This window comes from Bufo bufo, chromosome 2 (assembly GCF_905171765.1).
Source record: "Bufo bufo chromosome 2, aBufBuf1.1, whole genome shotgun sequence".
Lineage (NCBI taxonomy): Eukaryota > Metazoa > Chordata > Amphibia > Anura > Bufonidae > Bufo > Bufo bufo.
Genome location: NC_053390.1, coordinates 51,700,427 through 51,720,729, shown reverse-complemented (window position 1 = coordinate 51,720,729; position 20,303 = coordinate 51,700,427). Strand labels below are relative to the sequence as shown.

General features: G+C 46.2%; 1 protein-coding gene across 1 annotated transcript in view; it reads right to left on the bottom strand.

The window, feature by feature from the left end:
• MALT1 (MALT1 paracaspase) overlaps positions 1–20,303 on the bottom strand; it is a 223,675-nt gene that overhangs the window by 144,111 nt on the left and 59,261 nt on the right. Inside the window, exon 2 of the mRNA XM_040421076.1 lies at positions 1,145–1,148. The gene's annotated coding sequence lies outside the window, so the exon portion shown is untranslated. The remainder of the gene's footprint in view (positions 1–1,144; positions 1,149–20,303) is intronic.

Below are 20,303 nucleotides of genomic sequence, written 5' to 3'. Positions count from 1 at the left end.
CAGCCAAGACTACAGCTGAACTGTTCTGGAAGCACTTCCTCCTGCCCTACGGATGTCCAGAAAAGATCCTCACCGATCAAGGACCTGCTTTTGAGTCCCATCTGTTCCATGAACTGTGCCGCTTACACAACTGTAAGAAGATCCGGACAACGGCCTACCATCCTCAAGGTAATGGATTATGTGAAAAAATGAATCAGACCTTGATAGAGATGCTGAGGGCCGTGCCTCCTGAAACCAGAGGAGATTGGCCTAATCTGTTGCCACAGCTAATGTTCACATACAATCATACCATACATTGTTCCACCGGGTATACCCCCTTTTATTTGATGTTTGGGCGCCAAGGGACATTGCCTGCTGATCATTCATTGGACATACACGTACCTGATTGCATTAACCCATTACCTAATACAGACTGGGTTGCTGAGCACCAAAGGCGATTGAATACAGCCAAAGCCATTGTTCAGGAACGTATGGACTATGCTAGGGACCGACAGCAGAGAGACTATGATCAGGCAGCCCATGCAGAACCCTTGACAATCGGGGCCGTGGTATGGTTAAAGAATAACCGCCGTACAAGTAAACTGGACAGTAAATGGGAGCAAAGTCCCTATGTTGTCACTGCAATCCCAAATGTTGGAACTCACACTTATGAGATCACCCGGGAAGGCAAGGGATCCCAAATTGTACACCGAAACCGGTTAAAGCTCTGCCTGACCCCAGAACCCAGTGCTGAGAGTTCTGGATCTGAATCCCCTGTGTCAGAGTCAGCAATACAGCCCGAGGATCCTATGCAGGCTGTCAGCAATCTAAGGTATGACGCTGATCCCATGCATTGGCTTCTGACACCATGGTTGAACTTGCTGGTGCCTGCTCCGGTACCCACTGTATCTTCACCTCCAGAAGAGCCGGTTCAAGATGCTCCGGATCCAGTTTACCCTCTAGTTGTTCCTGTTGTTTCTGACCAAGGTCTCACTGATGGAGACCCTCCTGTTGCTCCTCTCTCTTCTACCTCGTTGCTAAGGGAAGAGGAGACCCCTGTATTGAGAAGGTCTACCAGGATGACCAGGGGACGCCCGCCAGTCCGTTTAGGAGACTTTGATTATTCTGGTGGTGTCTCCTCCCAAACAGTTACCACTGGCAATACCTTACTTGACATTTGTGCGCAAGAATGGACTCCTCCACGTGAGCCCTTGCCTGTGATACACCCACAGGAAACTCCTGGGTAGTTCCGTTATTATACTGTCACCAAGGATAATGGACTAACCTGGTTCACCCTAAGTCCGCTGTGCCAGGTCAGCGGCCGTGCCTAAGAAGCCAGAAGACGCCCCTTTCCCTTGCGTCCTTTATTCATGAAGTTGGCAATGTTATGTTTTCTGTGTGAAATAATTATTTATTATATTTGTAATGTTATGTACCATGTTATGCCGGTTCCAGAAGGTGTGTGTGAGTACGAGGCCTTACTCACGTTAAAGTCTGGGGGTGTGCAGCATACGGGTAGGTTACCCGACACTGCTAGATTACGAGGTGTAGGTCCCTTTAAGCCAGTTAGGCCTGTTGCAGGCAATCTTTACTCCTGCCAGCAGAGGGAGCTCCTAGTTGAGTATAAAATAGGCTAGGGCCTAGCCTAGGAGGTCAGTCAGAAGGTTCCAGAGTCTGTGTAGAGAGGGACAGAGGCAAGACCAGGAAAGCAAGAGGTACTCAAGACAACAGAGGAGGTACTTTATAATCATAAACCCAAGGATATACGCCAGAGCTAGGGTATCGGGCCTTGGAGAAGAGTTTCTATGTTCCAGGATCAGTCAGGAATAGAGTGCAAGCCGCCTGTACTGCAAGTCCTGTGTTTCACACTCTGAAGTCACCTTGCTATATATATATATTGCCTGCATCAAATGTACTGCCACCAACTGTCTGCAAAGGAACTGCGCTTCCAACTTTGTCCGTGCATGCTGACTACTAAAGTTTGAGTACTGTTTTAACATCACGTGGTTCCTCCGTTATTCCTACTACCAGCAAACGGCGTGCCACCGTTTAATTGGCACTGGCGTCACGAACATTTCCTACCATCACCTGCCCTTGCAGAGAGTCAGCCGTCTCAGGTTAGTGTCTATTGCACTACAACACCCAGGAACATCTCTACACCTAACTTGAGTACGCTGCACTGTTCCACCATGTTAGTGAAATGTTGCCTCCTGCTAACACGTTCCGTATCAGGTGGTGGTGCATTTAGCTGTGGCGTGGTGACAAAACTTTTCCACATCTCTGCCATGCTAACCCTGCCCTCAGAGGAGCTGGCCGTGACACAGCTGCGTTGGCGACCTCTTGCTCCTTCTCTGCCTTCGCCTTGGGCTTCCACTGGTTCCCTTGTGACATTTGGGAATGCTCTCAGTAGCGCGTCTACCAACGTGCGCTTGTACTCGCGCATCTTCCTATCACGCTCCAGTGTAGGAAGTAAGGTGGGCACATTGTCTTTGTACCGGGGATCCAGCAAGGTGGCAACCCAGTATTCCGCACACGTTAAAATGTGGGCAACTCTGCTGTCGTTGCGCAGGCACTGCAGCATGTAGTCGCTCATGTGTGCCAGGCTGCCCAGAGGTAAGGACAAGCTGTCCTCTGTGGAAGGCGTATCGTCATCGTCCTGTGTTTCCCCCCAGCCACGCACCAGTGATGGGCCCGAGCTGCTTTGGGTGCCACCCCGCTGTGAACATGCTTCATCCTCATCCTCCTCCACCTCCTCCACCTCCTCCACCTCCTCCTCATCCTCGTCCTCCTCGTCCTCCAGTAGTGGGCCCTGTCTGGCCACATTTGTACCTGGCCTCTGGTGTTGCAAAAAACCTCCCTCTGAGTCACTTTGAAGAGACTGGCCTGAAAGTGCTAAAAATGACCCCTCTTCCTCCTCTTCCTCCTGGGCCACCTCCTCTTCCATCATCGCCCTAAGTGTTTTCTCAAGGAGACATAGAAGTGGTATTGTAACGCTGATAACGGCGTCATCGCCACTGGCCATGTTGGTGGAGTACTCGAAACAGCGCAACAGGGCACACAGGTCTCGCATGGAGGCCCAGTCATTGGTGGTGAAGTGTGTCTGATCCGCAGTGCGACTGACCCGTGCGTGCTGCAGCTGAAACTCCACTATGGCCTGCTGCTGCTCGCACAGTCTGTCCAGCATATGCAAGGTGGAGTTCCACCTGGTGGGTACGTCGCATATGAGGCGGTGAGCGGGAAGGCCGAAGTTACGCTGTAGCGCAGACAGGCGAGCAGCGGCAGGGTGTGAACGCCGGAAGCGCGAACAGGCGGCCCGCACTTTATGCAGCAGCTCTGACATGTCGGGGTAGTTGCGAATGAACTTCTGCACCACCAAATTCAGCACATGCGCCAGGCAAGGGATGTGCGTCAAACCGGCTAGTCCCAGAGCTGCAACGAGATTTCGCCCATTATCGCACACCACCAGGCCGGGCTTGAGGCTCACCGGCAGCAACCACTCGTCGGTCTGTTGTTCTATACCCCGCCACAACTCCTGTGCGGTGTGGGGCCTGTCCCCCAAACATATGAGTTTCAGAATGGCCTGCTGACGTTTACCCCGTGCTGTGCTGAAGTTGATGGTGAAGGTGTGTGGCTGACTGGATGAGCAGGTGGAAGAAGAGGAGGAGGAAGCTGAGTAGGAGGAGGAGGAGACAGGAGGCAAAGAATGTTGCCCTGCGATCCTTGCCACAGGAAGGACGTGCGCCAAACAGCTCTCCGCCTGGGGCCCAGCCGCCACTACATTTACCCAGTGTGCAGTTAGGGAGATATAGCGTCCCTGGCCGTGCTTACTGGTCCACGTATCTGTGGTTAGGTGGACCTTGCCACAGATGGCGTTGCGCAGTGCACACTTGATTTTATCGGACACTTGTTTGTGCAGGGAAGGCACGGCTCTCTTGGAGAAGTAGTGGCGGCTGGGAACAACATACTGTGGGACAGCAAGCGACATGAGCTGTTTGAAGCTGTGTGTGTCCACCAGCCTAAATGACAGCATTTCATAGGCCAGTAGTTTAGAAATGCTGGCATTCAGGGCCAGGGATCGAGGGTGGCTAGGTGGGAATTTACGCTTTCTCTCAAATGTTTGTGAGATGGAGAGCTGAACGCTGCCGTGTGACATGGTTGAGATGCTTGGTGACGCAGGTGGTGGTGTTGGTGGTACATCCCATGTTTGCTGGGCGGCAGGTGCCAACGTTCCTCCAGAGGCGGAGGAAGAGGCCGAGGCGGCGGCAGCAGCAGAAGAGGCCGAGGCAGCAGCAGCAGAAGAGGTAGCAGGGGGAGCCTGAGTGACTTCTTAGTTTTTAAGGTGTTTACTCCACTGCAGTTCATGCTTTGCATGCAGGTGCCTGGTCATGCAGGTTGTGCTAAGGTTCAGAACGTTAATGCCTCGCTTCAGGCTCTGATGGCACAGCGTGCAAACCACTCGGGTCTTGTCGTCAGCACATTGTTTGAAGAAGTGCCATGCCAGGGAACTCCTTGAAGCTGCCTTTGGGGTGCTCGGTCCCAGATGGCGGCGGTCAGTAGCAGGCGGAGTCTCTTGGCGGCGGGTGTTCTGATTTTGCCCACTGCTCCCTCTTTTGCTACGCTGTTGGCTCGGTCTCACCACTGCCTCTTCCTCCGAACTGTGAAAGTCAGTGGCACGACCTTCATTCCATGTGGGGTCTAGGACCTCATCGTCCCCTGCATCGTCTTCCACCCAGTCTTGATCCCTGACCTCCTGTTTAGTCTACACACTGCAGAAAGACGCAGCAGTTGGCACCTGTGTTTCGTCATCATCAGAGACGTGCTGAGGTGGTATTCCCATGTCCTCATCATCAGGAAAAATAAGTGGTTGTGCGTTAGTGCATTCTATCTCTTCACTAGGACGTGTGGCTGTGGCAGAACGGCCACGTCCTCTCCCAGCACCAGAGGGTCCACTAACACCACCACGACCATGTCCACGTCCGCGTCCCTTATTAGATGTTTTCCTCATTGTTCACGTTCACCACAATTTTGAGAATGGCAAATTTGGGAATGGTTTTTCAACCCAGAAAAAAAAATTGTGCTTTTACGGTCACTACAAATAACTTGACCAGCTAAAACAGTACAGATTTGGTTAAATAGAGATGTGAGGCCTGTTTTTTTTTGCGCTGTGTGACAGGTATAGGTTTAATCACAGAATCAGACTTCTATCAGCACGCTAGCGTGTGTCTTAGGTTTTTCTGAATGACACTATCACTAGCTTCAATGTAAGATATTCTTTTTGGGATAGATTTCAAGTAGGCCTCAAATACCAGAAACTAGTTATTTTGAGAATGGCAAATTTGGGAATGGTTTTTCAACCCAGAAAAAAAAGTGTGCTTTTACGGTCACTACAAATAACTTGACCAGCTAAAACAGTACAGATTTGGTTAAATAGAGATGTGAGGCCTGTTTTTTTTTGCGCTGTGTGACAGGTATAGGTTTAATCACAGAATCAGACTTCTATCAGCACGCTAGGGTGTGTCTTAGGTTTTTCTGAATGACACCATCACTAGCTTCAATGTAAGATATTCTTTTTGGGATAGATTTCAAGTAGGCCTCAAATACCAGAAACTAGTTATTTTGAGAATGGCAAATTTGGGAATGGTTTTTCAACCCAGAAAAAAAAGTGTGCTTTTACGGTCACTACAAATAACTTGACCAGCTAAAACAGTACAGATTTGGTTAAATAGAGATGTGAGGCCTGTTTTTTTTTTGCGCTGTGTGACAGGTATAGGTTTAATCACAGAATCAGACTTCTATCAGCACGCTAGCGTGTGTCTTAGGTTTTTCTGAATGACACTATCACTAGCTTCAATGTAAGATATTCTTTTTGGGATAGATTTCAAGTAGGCCTCAAATACCAGAAACTAGTTATTTTGAGAATGGCAAATTTGGGAATGGTTTTTCAACCCAGAAAAAAAAGTGTGATTTTACGGTCACTACAAATAACTTGACCAGCTAAAACAGTACAGATTTGGTTAAATAGAGATGTGAGGCCTGTTTTTTTTTGCGCTGTGTGACAGGTATAGGTTTAATCACAGAATCAGACTTCTATCTGCACGCTAGCGTGTGTCTTAGGTTTTTCTGAATGACACTATCACTAGCTTCAATGTAAGATATTCTTTTTGGGATAGATTTCAAGTAGGCCTCAAATACCAGAAACTAGTTATTTTGAGAATGGCAAATTTGGGAATGGTTTTTCAACCCAGAAAAAAAGTGTGCTTTTACGGTCACTACAAATAACTTGACCAGCTAAAACAGTACAGATTTGGTTAAATAGAGATGTGAGGCCTGTTTTTTTTTGCGCTGTGTGACAGGTATAGGTTTAATCTCAGAATCAGATTTCTATCTGCACGCTAGCGTGTGTCTTAGGTTTTTCTGAATGACACTATCACTAGCTTCAATGTAAGATATTCTTTTTGGGATAGATTTCAAGTAGGCCTCAAATACCAGAAACTAGTTATTTTGAGAATGGCAAATTTGGGAATGGTTTTTCAACCCAGAAAAAAAAGTCTGCTTTTACGGTCACTACAAATAACTTGACCAGCTAAAACAGTACAGATTTGGTTGAATAGAAATGTCAGGTCTATTTTTTAGGCGCTGGGTGACAGGCTCAACTTGCCCCTGATGTAATATATGGCCAAAAAATAACCACACTGTTGATGGTTAAATGCACTTGGGTGACACAGGCTCAGCCTGCACCAGATGTAGTATATGGCCAAAAAATAACCAGACTGTTGATGGTTAAATGCACTTCGGTGACACAGGCTCAGCCTGCAGCTGATGTAGGATATAGCACAAAATAACCACACTATCGATGGTTAAATACACTTGGTAAAAGCTTGTGCTGGCGCACCACAAGTCACAAAATGGCCGCCGATCACCCCAGAAAAAAAGTGATCTAAAAACGCTCTGGGCAGCCTCAAAAAAGTGAGCAAGTCAATAATAGCACTTCAATGATCCACAGCTGCAGATTGATCACAGAATGAAGTCTTTTGGAGGAGTTAATCTGCCTAATCTCGCCCTAACGTCGCAGCTGCAACCTCTCCCTATACTGATCATAGCAGAGTGACGTGCGGCGCTACGTGACCCAAGCTTATATAGAGGCTGGGTCACATGGTGCACTGGCCAATCACAGCCATGCCAATAGTAGGCATGGCTGTGATGGCCTCTTGGGGCAAGTAGTATGACGCTTGTTGATTGGCTGCTTTGCAGCCTTTCAAAAAGCGCCGAACACCGAACCCGAACCCGGACTTTTACGAAAATGTTCGGGTTCGGGTCCGTGTCACGGACACCCCAAAATTCGGTACGAACCCGAACTATACAGTTCGGGTTCGCTCATCCCTACTAAACACTCAAAATTTGTAACCACTGGTTACACTAATCTCCTATAAAAAATAGGCGGAGATGGGAGAGGACCAAATTTAGGGATAGCACAAATTGAAACAGATAGGATGAGAGGTACATAGGTACCAAGGCAGAAAGACACAATGCTGGGTCCAGACCCTAGGCGTCCCTGTCTCTACCTCTCCTCCCCCCTGTCTGATGCAAGAGCCCTATTATCACCCTCCCTATGTTTGGACTGCCCAGCTTTGCCCGATAGACAGAAAATGGTCCCGTAAATGACCTAAACCGCCACCGGTTATAAAGAGGGCACTTAGATTGGCAAGGAATACGTGGTGAGTGAGATCAACTGTGATCACAGTGTCGCTGTAGATAGCCTGCGGCACTTGGTCTAATCCACACACGTATATAAATATCAGATAATCACAGTGTCCCGACGCGTTTCCTCAGTGATGTCTGATTCATCAGGGGACAAAATTGTATCCAGGAGGCCCCTTAATATGGGGTCACTTCTCCAGCCAAAATGAGGGATCACAGAGCGCACATTGTTATACCATATCTGATTAGATATCACGGTCCATCTTTAACGGACGACTGCACAATGATTGTTAAATCACAGATAGGTTTCAATGTGGGCCTCAGCCAACCAGACGTTTTCAATAACAAAGGTATATGGCCTGGTTACCCTCTTGTTCACGTGACCTAGAATGGTTCCTGGTCTTTAATCTCGAATCATATAAGGATTCAGATTATATAGGATATAAGTTATTATCCGGGTATATATCTCACAGCCCGGATAATTGACCAAGAATAGCTCTAGGTCACTAATCACAACCGCTCTAAAGATGTATTCATCGGTGCGACTCTTATCCAAATATAGTGAACACACCTCAGGTAAGGTCACAAATGTATCACATTGATTCAAAGTGTCAATTTAGTTTGCATTGTAACAGACCTCCTGCTAGTAATATCACCAGTGTAGGTTAACGACCTGTTCAATGCTATATGCTTAACAATGCTAAATCATTGTGATATGCAAGCATGTCGGCATAATAAACTTATCTGTCCAGTTCTAGATGGCAACTGTTCCCAGATGTAGATAGGTGGAAGGTGCTCCTCGCGTCCCGCGTGTAGCAGTGGCTAGAATGGTAATCACACTGCAGTTCAGACCATATGAGCACATACAGTACTGATCAGACACAAGGCACACCAGCACAATACAAAGCGATTGATTTCCACTTTTCTTCAATGTTCTTCGACTGTGAGAAAGGCCCAGGAGGGTTGGAGAGGCCCCATTTCTTACTTGCTGTGCAAATCTTAGATTTTTTTTATGAATTACTTGTAGAGAAGAGTGAATTTATTAAATTCTATTTACGTTCAATTTGTTCGATTTAGGTCTTAAATTAGATTTTGGTCAGAATAAAAATGTGTGTGTGTGTCTCTCTCTTTATCCTGCCTTTTCTTTTTCAGTCCAGACCACCATGGCATCTTCTCTCATATATAATCTGTCTCTCTGTTTGTCACTTTGACTAATTTTTACATAACCTCACTGTCACGGCGGGGAGTGGGGGAAACCCCCCACCGTGCGGTGTCAAAGGGTAAAAGGGATCAGCCTGGCCAAAAAGAGTAATAAGGGAGCAGGTCACCTCCTACAACATCCTCTCCCTGACTCCTCACCGTATGAGCGGACCCCGATGGTAGGACGACTCATACTCAAGATACCTAGAGACCCTAAGTCGCTCTGGTAATCCCTCACCAAGGAGCAGGGAAGAGACGACCTGTTCATCCCAGTAATGGAGGAACAGGAGTCTCTATCTGAGGCCAGGCTGCAAGGAGAGGGGAACACATACAGCATAAGGAGATGGCAGGTAAGTGAAACCAATAACACACTTACCTGCCACAGACACACTGACTGGGACCCGTGCACTAGTGCTGGTGTCCACACGAACATTAAAGGACACAGCACACACCACAACCACACAGGAACCCAGAACACCCATAGCTGCAATAACATGAGACAGGGGAATGTCTAGTAAACATGACACCAAACACCACCAGACATGTAACACCAAACTAGACATACAAACACCCTGAACATAACCCACTCCATACAAATAGGGACAGGAAGGGAAGGAGACATCGGGATGACATTGATGACCACTGGACAGATGGAACACCCTGGACTGGAGCAGAGCTCCAGCACCAACCAAAGCTGAAGTACAACTGACTCCAGCCAGGAAACCACAGAAGAAATAAGCCAAGTGACCACACCCAGTCAGGGAGTTAACCCTTACAGCACCAGACAGAGGGAGGCTACAACTAAAAGGGGAAGTGCATACACAAGCATACAAAACCATACGTTACCACCGGCAACAGCATGCGTGGCAACCATGTCACGGCAATCACCCAGAAGGCCGAGACACTGCCACCACATGCTCTCACAGCAACACGTTGCCGCGGGCAACCACAAGTGTGGCAACAGTGTCACAGCGTACACCATAGGCCGTGAAACTCACCCTCTATACTTACAAAAACTTCTCATAGTGTTTCATAGTGTCACACAATGTGGCCCCTAAAAATATAATACTGCCACATACTATGTGCCAAAAAAAACAAGTGTCACACATAGTGCCGTCCTTTCCTGCCCCCTAAAACTAGTGGCACACATTCTGCTGCCCATGACTAAGTGCCATGAATAGTGTCCCCTGTAAATATGTGCATGCATAGCGCCCGCTGTAAATAAGTGCCATCATAGTCAGGGCCGGTGCTACCATAAGGCAGACCAAGTGGCTGCCTTAGGGGGCACCCTCGGGGAGGGTGGAAAAATGTGAAATGGAGGGGGAGAAATGTGACATGGAGGGCTGATGTGACATAGGGGGGTGATTTGACATGGAGGGGGAGAAATGTGACATGGGGGGCTGATGGCTGACATGGGGGCATGATGGCTTACATAGGGCCATGATGGCTTACATGGGGCATGATGGATGGGGGCTGATGGCTGACATGGCCGCATGATGGCTGACATGGGGGGCTGATGTCTGACATGGGGGTCTGATCTGAGGTATGATTAACATTGGGGGTCTGATTGGGGCTGTGAGCTGAGGTCTGATTAACATTGGGGGTCTGATTGCTGGTCTGACCTGAGGTGTAATGGAAAATATTTTTTTCTTATTATCCTCCTCTAAAACCTAGGTGTGTCTTACAGGGCGAAAAATACGGTCCTCAAGCCAGCAATTGTCTAAAGCAGAGAGAAGATACCAGGACCACACAGAGGAGAAGCCAGATGCTGCAGACGGGACCAAGGCCAGGTGAGCTGCGAGGGGGGGGGGGGGGAGGCGCCAAAATGTAGCTTCGCCTGTGTTGGCAAAAATCCTTGCACCGGCCCTGATCATAGTGCCTGAAATCCTCCACTAACCTGCATGGCAATTCTAATCCAAGGTCAGGGCAGGTAGAGTTCAATCAGTACAGATCATGAGTTGTTCACTATTGGGCAGACTAGATGGGCCAAACGGTTCTTATCTGCCGACACATTCTATGTTTGCCTTAGCTTACTAAAAATGGATCTTAGAAATTTCTGATAAAGCTGGATGTCTCTACAAAAGATCCTACAGTCATGAGCCCTGAATGTCCACTCTGACTAAATACTGTTTTCTCCTATATTACTACATATTGAGGCCCCGTGCAAGTGTCTACTGCAGGGTTCCCTAAAGTGTGTCTCTCTCTAGCTTTTGCAAAACTACAACTCTCGTCATCATGCCTTCAATCCTCTGGTCAGTGCAAACCTAATCTTCACCCAACCAATGTCCATACCTACTCGGACAATCTGTCCTAAACAACAGCCTCCAACTTGCCAACAATCCGTATGCTTGCTATGTGCAGGGACCAGAGGTGCACCACCAATGAGGCCAGGTGAGACAATCGCCTAAGGCAGCACCAGGTAGGGGCAAGAGGGAGGCAGCAGAAGGGCCATTGGCAATGAGCAGTTTCATTGTGGCAAAGGGGTTAGGTTAATAAATTGGCAATGGGGGGGAGTTTTCGCCTCAGGCAGCAGAAAGGCTAGGTGCACCCCTGGCAGGGACTTAGTCCAAACACTGGCGGTTAAAACTGCAGGGACCTGTGCACATGAGACCAGACATTTTAAGGAACCCAACCATAGAAATTCAGACATGGATCAAGATCATGATGGCCAGTTCGCCCGCAAACACATGTGGGCTGCCATCTTAAATCACAAGTCCGGCGAGGCACAGGTAAGTCCTTACCTGTGCCTGCACCGCAAGCCGGTCTGAAACAAATGCGGGAGCAGGCAGTTCCGAGAACAGCCCGATCAAGGCCCCTGGCGGCTGTTCTCGGAACTGCCTGCTCCCGGTGACCACATTTGTTTCAGACCGGCTCGTGGCGCAGGCACAGGTAAGGATTTACCTGTGCCTCGCCGGACTTGTGATTTAAGATGGCAGCCCGCATGTGTTCGCGGGCGAACACAGCGAACTGACCATCACTGATCAAGATCACAAGCAAACTAAATCAGAAATCAGGATCAAAGCACTAACTGGAACCCAAGCGTATCAGAATTTTCTCTAGAAGCATGGCAGAACAGGACAAAACAGAAGAAGACCCACCGGTCTAAATAACTGAGAAATTAGGACACTTGTCCATCCGATATTACGACACTCAGACCAGAGAAACATTTACCCTTACACAGGAATACAAGTCACAGGAAACAGTTCACACACACCCACAGAAGTCCTCAGCCAGCACGCTATCAGCAGCCAGCCTACATGGTAATGCAGTGTCACGGTGACAAATACCTAATATATACATATTACCCAATACTCAGTTCAGATAAAGGGCATTTCCACAACAGAGAAACCAGACTCCGCACAGCTGCACCACCAGCAGAATTAAGAAATCTTTAGTTTTTCTTTGGAGGTAGGTAGTCTGCTGATGGCCCATAAAACTGTCCCATATACTGGTATATAGGCTCCATAACTGATTTTGGATGGTTATCTCCCATCTTCCTAGTACAAAGTTATTAATTCTATTATATATGAATAGTTCAGAAATGCAATAATAAAAATAGGTCCCATTTAAAGGGAATATGTCAGAAAATGACCTATTGTCTAAAACACATTTTTAAATTTTACATACTTTTAAAGAATTTTTTGTTATTTTTAAATTTTCATGTCAATATCTGAATTTAAACAAAAAACATAAAATCCTGCAGTTTTGGCACTGGCCGCTAAGCCACTTCTTGTTCTGTCCAAAGCACTTTACTGCAGTTATCTACTTATCTATTATTCTAATCCTGCCAGTAATGATACCACCTCTGTGTATAGATAACGTGGAATGTGGAGAAAAGAGACGGCACTCACCATGAAAGTCCAAGTATTGCTTTATTCGTCCACAGAATATGGACACACAGGCAGATTAACAGGGCGCAGGACGGCACACAGGCACCATGAAGCGACGGCCCTTTTCACGTGGAATCACGCTTCCTCAGGCCTCCTAGCGTGGTGACGTCAATACGTCACATTTCTGCCTCAGCGCTCCCAGCGCAGACATGCGCACAGGTCGCGCTAACAGTAATACATAAAACACATAAAATACAATACAAAACAGTGTAAATACCTAGCCAGAAAGGTGTCGCAACACAACTCAGCCTATAAAAAGACACTTTAGTCATTACGGTCATTGAGACCCAGTGGGCCCATAGCTTTAGCCCTGATAATCCAACTAGCTTCTTTGCGTAATACTTGAGTATGTCTATCGCCCCCTGTTGGTAAAAAGGGGACTATTTCCAAACCTGAAAATGTTAGGACCCTGGGGTCACCTCTATGCATCTCTCTGACATGTTTAATTAACCGCGGACATCCTTTACCAGATGTCACGGAGTTAAAATGCTCCCTTATTCTTTCGAACAATGGTCTGATGGTTTTGCCAATACAGAAGCGGCAGCAGGGGCACATTATCAGGTACACCAAGAACCTACTCCGACAAGTGATGAGGTGATTAACACTGTGCTGTACATTACCAAAACATACTACCCCGTGCTGAGGATTGGGCTCCATTCACACGTCCGTAACGTGTTTTGCGAATCCGCGGATCCACAAAACACAAACAGCGGCATTGTGCGTTCCGAATTTTGCAGACCGCACATTGCCAGCACTAATAGAATATGCCTATTCTTGTCCGCAATGGCGGACAAGAATAGGACATGTTCTATTTTTTTCGGGAACGGAAATGCGGACCCGGAAGTGTGGGTCCGCATTTCCGGAGCCGGGCAGCACGATAGAAATTAATGGGTCCGCAATTCCATTCCGCAAAATGCAGAATGAAATTGTGGACGTGTGAATTGGGCCTTATGCTTGCAAAATGAACGATTCCCACATTTGCGATTGCCTCTGGGTACATAATTCTTCAGCCATACATCTGGCTTTCCTTCCAAATACCTACTTCTAACCAACCTATCTTTCAAGGTATGGCTGCGTCTAAAGGCAACTGTGGGTTTACTTCATGTCAAATCCCCTAGGGATTCATCGCTACTCAGTATATCGCAATTACGGTATATGGTCTTGCGGATGGCTTCCGCCATAGGGCTATATTTGAATGAAAACATAAATTTATGAGATGTCCCGTCTCCCGTTCCTTTTATCCTTCTTCGGGTTTTTTACCAGAGAGCAAGTCATCTTGGGAGAATTGCGAAGCTCTTGACATTGCTCTGTGGAGGTCTTTCAAGGGGTAGCCCCTCTTTAACAACCGCTTAGTTAAATCAATGGCTTGGGATTTGAAATCCTCCTCCCGGCCATTGATTCTTCTAAGCCTTCTATATTGGCCATAAGGTACTGCTGACTTAGCATTATGGGGGTGAAAACTGTCATAGTGTAATAGTGAATTGGTCGCCGTCGGTTTTCTGTACCCTCTTGTGACCAATTGACTATCTTCCACTATAACCAGTACATCAAGAAACTCCAACGTGAGGTCCCCAAATTTAAAGGTAAATCTCATGTTCATATCATTGCGTATATTGAGATAATCAACAAACTCGCTAAATTGGGATTCTGTGCCTGACCAAACGATAAATATATCGTCTATAGTGGGCGAAGGAGCCAGTCCAAGTATTCAGAGAGGGGAGCAGTGGCAGAACCTATACCAGCCACAATAGGGCGCCCAGGTGGGCTATCCAAACTCTTGTGGATTTTGGGTAAAAAGTACCAGGACTGCTTAGAGGGGGACACCGGGAGCAGCCTCCCGTCTGTCCTCCTAGAGAAGACATCCAATTCGATATATCTGCACAACATACCCTGCAACAATTCACGTATCTTATTAGTGGGATCCTTATTAAGTTTCTCATAGACATTACCATCCTCTAATTGTCTATTAGCTTCCCAGACATAGAAATCCCTGGTCATGAGAACCACATTGCCCCCCTTGTCCGCTGGCTCTATAACAATGTCCTGACGGCGTTTAAGCCATTTCAGGGCTTCACATTCACCTCTCGTCAAATTAGGGGGCTGTATAGGATAGAGGATAGCCCTCATATCTTTCAGTACCTGTTGATGGAATATCTCCAGACTACTACAAGTGGGCAAGGGGAGACAAAATGTGGACCTCACACCTCCTGTGAAGTCCTAAGCCAGCACTGTGTCTTCATCTACAGTCCCTTCCCTAGATTCCCCACCATGTGCCAAAAAATCAATACAGGACATTTCATCCTCACTAAAATTAGCTGAGAGGCTGAACCCCAAGGGACCTATCGTAGTGGGGACTTCTCCCTCTTCTCTAGTACGCTCTACCCCCCTTTTAGGGTCGGCATGGAATAGCTTAGGCAAATTCAATTTGCGAACAGATCTAAACATATCAACCTCGAACATGACTGGGTCGAATTGTTCCACTAGGCTGAATCCCAGTCCCTTATCCAGGACTGAGATGCAGTCCGGTGTCAATTCAAGATCAGTCAGGTTCACAACATTGGGATGTTGCACAACCGAGTCATTCTCTGCCTCTAGCGCCTCCAAGAGACTTCCAAGAGAAGTTTCCTCTTTTGACCAAACTTCCTGTTTTGGGCTTTTCTTCCTTCTTCCCCTTCTGACATTCCGCCTAAAGGGTTCTTCTCCGGGCCAGGTTTATTACTTGTCTCATCAGAGATGCTCGAGTCCAAATTGGTTGTCCAGTAATCATTTTAAGGGCCGACGTGGCACTTGCCTCTTCCTATATTGTCGTTTGTTGTTCCAATCAAACACTTTGTTAGAGTCATAATCCTGCTTATCCCTGAGAAACTTGTCTCTCTTCTTCTCTTTAGTTTTAGCTTGAACCAGCACTAACTTTTTCTCCAAACGCTTATTAAAGGCTAGTAATTGGCTCTCGGTCATACGGGACCGTAATTCATCTTTAGCTCCATTGAGATTCTATTCAGTAACTTGTCATACTCGATCTCATTCCTTTTCAACACCATTCTCAGGATTTGCAAAGAAAAATCCATGTGCATACATTGCTACTTCTCAGTGAAGGTGCTACCATCCTGAAACGGCGCCATATCTTTGTATATACGCAAACCGCGAGGTACACGATTACTTTCATTGTATGATCTCAATGAATTAACAGTCCAAAACAGACGTACTTCTCTTTCAGCTAGTTGAAATACCTTGAGTTCCAGAGTCTTAGTACTTAAGGTTTGTAAGGCGTCTTGTTGATTGCACTGTGTAAAGTACGCGCCTGCCCCTTCTCTGCCTTTGTTAAGAGTTGCGGTGTCCTCCGCAGCTGCCGGCTCCATTTCGGAATCCATTCCAGAGTCCCGTACCGTGGTATATGAGGCGTGCTCTGTCCGAAAAACGAGAAGAAATAAGTCCCTAAAATGCACACAAGAAGATGAACAGATAGGATGGCTTCCACTGTCCTCCACGGTTTCCGGGTACACAAACTCTGCCGCGGTGAGAACTGAACTCAGAGTGGACTTCTGTGGTGCTCAGTCTTAATAAAAATTAAATAAACGTGGAATGCGGAGAAAAGAGACGGCACTCACCATGAAAGTCCAAGTATTGCTTTATTTGTCCACAGAATATGGACACACAGGCAGATTAACAGGGCGCAGGACGCCACACAGGCACCATGAAGCGACAGCCGTTTCGCGTGGAATCAAGCTTCCTCAGGCCTCCTAGCGTGATGACGTCAATACGTCACATTTATGCCTCAGCGCTCCCCAGCGCAGACATGCGCACAGGTCGCGCTAACAGTGATACATAAAACACATAAAATACAATACAAAACAGTGTAAATACCTAGCCAGAAAGGTGCCGCAACACAACTCAGCCTATAAAAAGACACTTAAGTCATTACGGTTATTGAGACCCAGTAGGCCCATAGCCTTAGCCCTGATAATCCAACTAACTTCTTTGCGTAATAATTGAGTATGTCTATCGCCCCCTGTTGGTAAAAAGGGGACTGTTTCCAAACCTGAAAATGTTAGGACCCTGGGGTCACCACTTTACTGCAGTTATCTACTTATCTATCATTCTTATCCTGCCTGTAATGATACCACCTCTGTGTATAGATAAGACAGGCTCCACTATTCACAATAGGTGATTGTCAAAGCTTATCTAGTCTTTCCTTGTACAATGACCTCTGCACAGGTCACAGAGCATGTCCAGAAAACTCTCCCATAGAAGTCAATAGGGTCAGCTCCTGATCCTTGTGTCTATAGCCTATGGGGCTGCCATAAAGCAATTTTCTTATTTTTTCTAAATGTTGTTAAGAGTAGCTCAGACAAGATGGCAGCCCCCATAATAATGTTCAGGAAACAGAATGCAAAAATCTGTAATAAAAACGGATTAGAAAAAAAAAGGAGATGTGTTGTGCTCTGGTTTTAACTGGCAGCTAAACTTTTTGGTGACCCATTTCCTTTAAGTATCTCCAACAGCCTCTTACCATTTTGAACTCAGAATAAGCTATAAACCTGATTAGGACAAAGCCTTATTAAATTGAGAAGGTCCATTTTCTTTGTTCTCTTCCACTAAAAAAAAACCTTTAATGTCCCTTAATGGTTGCCATAAAATGGGGTATGAGATGCCCCCATAGCGGTCCTCTTTCACCTGATTTTTGTTAGAGAAATTGAATAGCTAGTAAGAAATCCTGCCCATACCTGTCGTGGTTAATGAACTTACCAGAAATACATTTGAAAATAGGTTTTAAAGGGGCTTAAGATTGATATCCTATCATTCGAATAGGTCTTAAAGGGAATCTGTCACCAGGAAATTCCCTGTTAAGCCAGATTCAATGCCTTGTAGAGCTAGCTCAGCTGAATGTAATGATACCTTTCACTTAAATCCAATTTCTTAACCCCCCCATGTGTCGGGCCCCTCACCGGTAATATACTTACCCTGCTCCCCGCTCCCGGCGCCGCTCCTGGTCCCCGCATCGCCGCTGCTGCTTCTCCCTGCACACGGATAAAAACATCCGGTGTTGGGGGGGAGCAGCCAATGGCAGGCAGGGACAGGGACGAGTCTCCCTAGTGTCATCCATGAGCGGGAGCGGGGTAAGTATATGTCCACAGAGGGGCCCGGCACATGTGGGGGGGGGGGAGTTTGAGAAATTGGATAGCCTCTTTAAAAAAGTATTTACAAGTTATTATTAATTATTAAATCGATGGGGGTCCTACCACTGGGAGCCCCACTGATCACGAAAATCGGGACCCTGTATGTACCCCTCGGAGTCCCCTGACATGAATGGAGTGGCAGGTCTGGCAATCAAACTCATTCATCTATCTCTTTGGGAGTCCTGGAAATAGCTGAATACAGCATTTAGCTGTCTCCGTAACTTCCATAGAGATGAATGGAGTGGCAATGCACATCCCCGACCTGCCACTCCATTAATTTCAGGGGGCTCCAAGGGGTACAGGATCTCCGTTCTTGTGATCGGTGAGAGTCCCACAGGTAGGATGACTGTTAATTTGTAACACTGGAATAGCCCTTTAATGATCCGTTGAGAAAAAGTACTTTTAATCTATATGCAAATGAGCAGTTAAATGCACTGAGGGTGGTCCCAAACCACTCTTTGCACCCTTGCTCCTCTTGCTTCCTCTGGCAGTCCCCAGGGTTATCAGTGAGGATCTAACCCCTGGGAAGGCTTTCAAGGATCAGCACATAGGAAGCATTCAGTCATATAGTGTTACCAGTAAAACCACCTAGTGGTCATAAAAGGAACTGCAGTATATATTGTAACTACTCTCATTGGTAGGTTGACAGGTTTGGGCAGGCCCACCAGAGTACCAAAGGATGTTACTGTGAGCCTAGACTCTGATGCTGTCCCCAGTGGTCCAGAAGAAGTTAACCCCATTGGAGCTGATACTTGCCTTTAGGCAGAGGTAGAATTTGAGGCTACTGGTTCCCGCTAAAAAATCTGTAACACCGTCACTTACCATGGGCCATTTATAATATTCGTGTTTTCTTATGTGGCACAGGTGCCATTGAATCTGGGTATGACTAATACTTCTGCATTATGCATGGCTATGTCCCTTCTACTAGGGTACTTACCAGGGCCACTTTAACCCCTTAACGTAAAATCACGCACATGTAAATGATCAGCATCAAGGGGTTATAGGGAACTGGCTTACTCGCTGAGCTTGCTCCATACATACCCACCGGCAGTGACTGGGATCAGAGATCAGATGCCACTGTCAGAACCAGTCAGATGCCGCTGTGAATAGATAAAAGATTTTAAAAAAGTTAAAAAAATAACTAAAAACTTGGAAAATTGTAAAAAAAAACACCAAAATAATAAAAATTTGAATCACTCCCTTTTCCCAATTTTACATATAAAAAGTAATAAGCAATAAAAAAAATAAACAATTGCTAGGTCCAAAAAGTTTCTAAAATATAAAAATAGTTTTCTGGCGTGGTGTATGCAGTAACGGAAAAAAAGAGTGATTCGCCATTTTTGGTGACCGTATACCTCCCCTAAAAATTCTAATGAATAAAAGTGATCAAAAAGTCATATGTAAGCCAAAAATGGTACCAATAAAAACTGCAGTTCACCCTGCAAAAAACAATCTCTTATACAGCTCTGTAGACAGAAATATGAAAACAAAAGTGATTGCCGTCAGTAAAAGGTGGTGCAAAGAAAATGTCTATTTTTAAAGGTTTTTTTTTTTAGTATTTAGTCATTTTTATTAGTTTTAAAATTGCAGTGTTGACTATACTGCAGTTTTAATAAGTGGAGTACAGAAATGTAGAATACAATATGGAACAATAACATATCCAATAGTGTATAACAGAGAGGGTGAGGCACAAGACCCTCATAGAAGCCTCATGAGAATAACAACTCAGCATGTTGTTAGAACACTAGTATCAGAAAAATGCACGGATCGTATCTTGGTAAAGAACCTTAGAAAGGAAGAGGGTAGAAGGGGTATATTGGAAGGAATATTGGAAGGTCAATTGAGCAGTTCAGCAGTGAGGCGAAACCAAGGGTGAGTTGTAGGATTATGGAACATATTGTGAGTGTAAAAACCAAGGAGCCCAAGTTTTATCTCTATGAATTGGATTGATTACTGTTTCTGGGAGCAACCTTTCATATCTACTGGTGGAGTTGAGAACTTGAATGGCCTCAGCAAAAGCAGGGGTGCTCTTTGATTTCCAATGTCTCGTAATTACCAGTTTGACACTGAGTAGTATGTGCCCTACAATGCGCCTATATTCATAGGGGAAATTGGAAATATCAATAAATAGGAGGGCCAAAGCGGGTGATGGGGACACCTGAGAACCTGTAATCTGAGAGATTAGAGCGAAGGCTGATTGCCAGTATGCAGTAAGTTTTGGGCACGACCATAGAATGTGAAGGAGAGAACCTGTTTCACCGCATTCTCTCCAGCAACATGCTGGGGTACCAGGGTATATAAGACTTAGGCGGTGAGGAGTAAAATACCATCTGAGTAATGTTTTAATCCCGGCTTCATA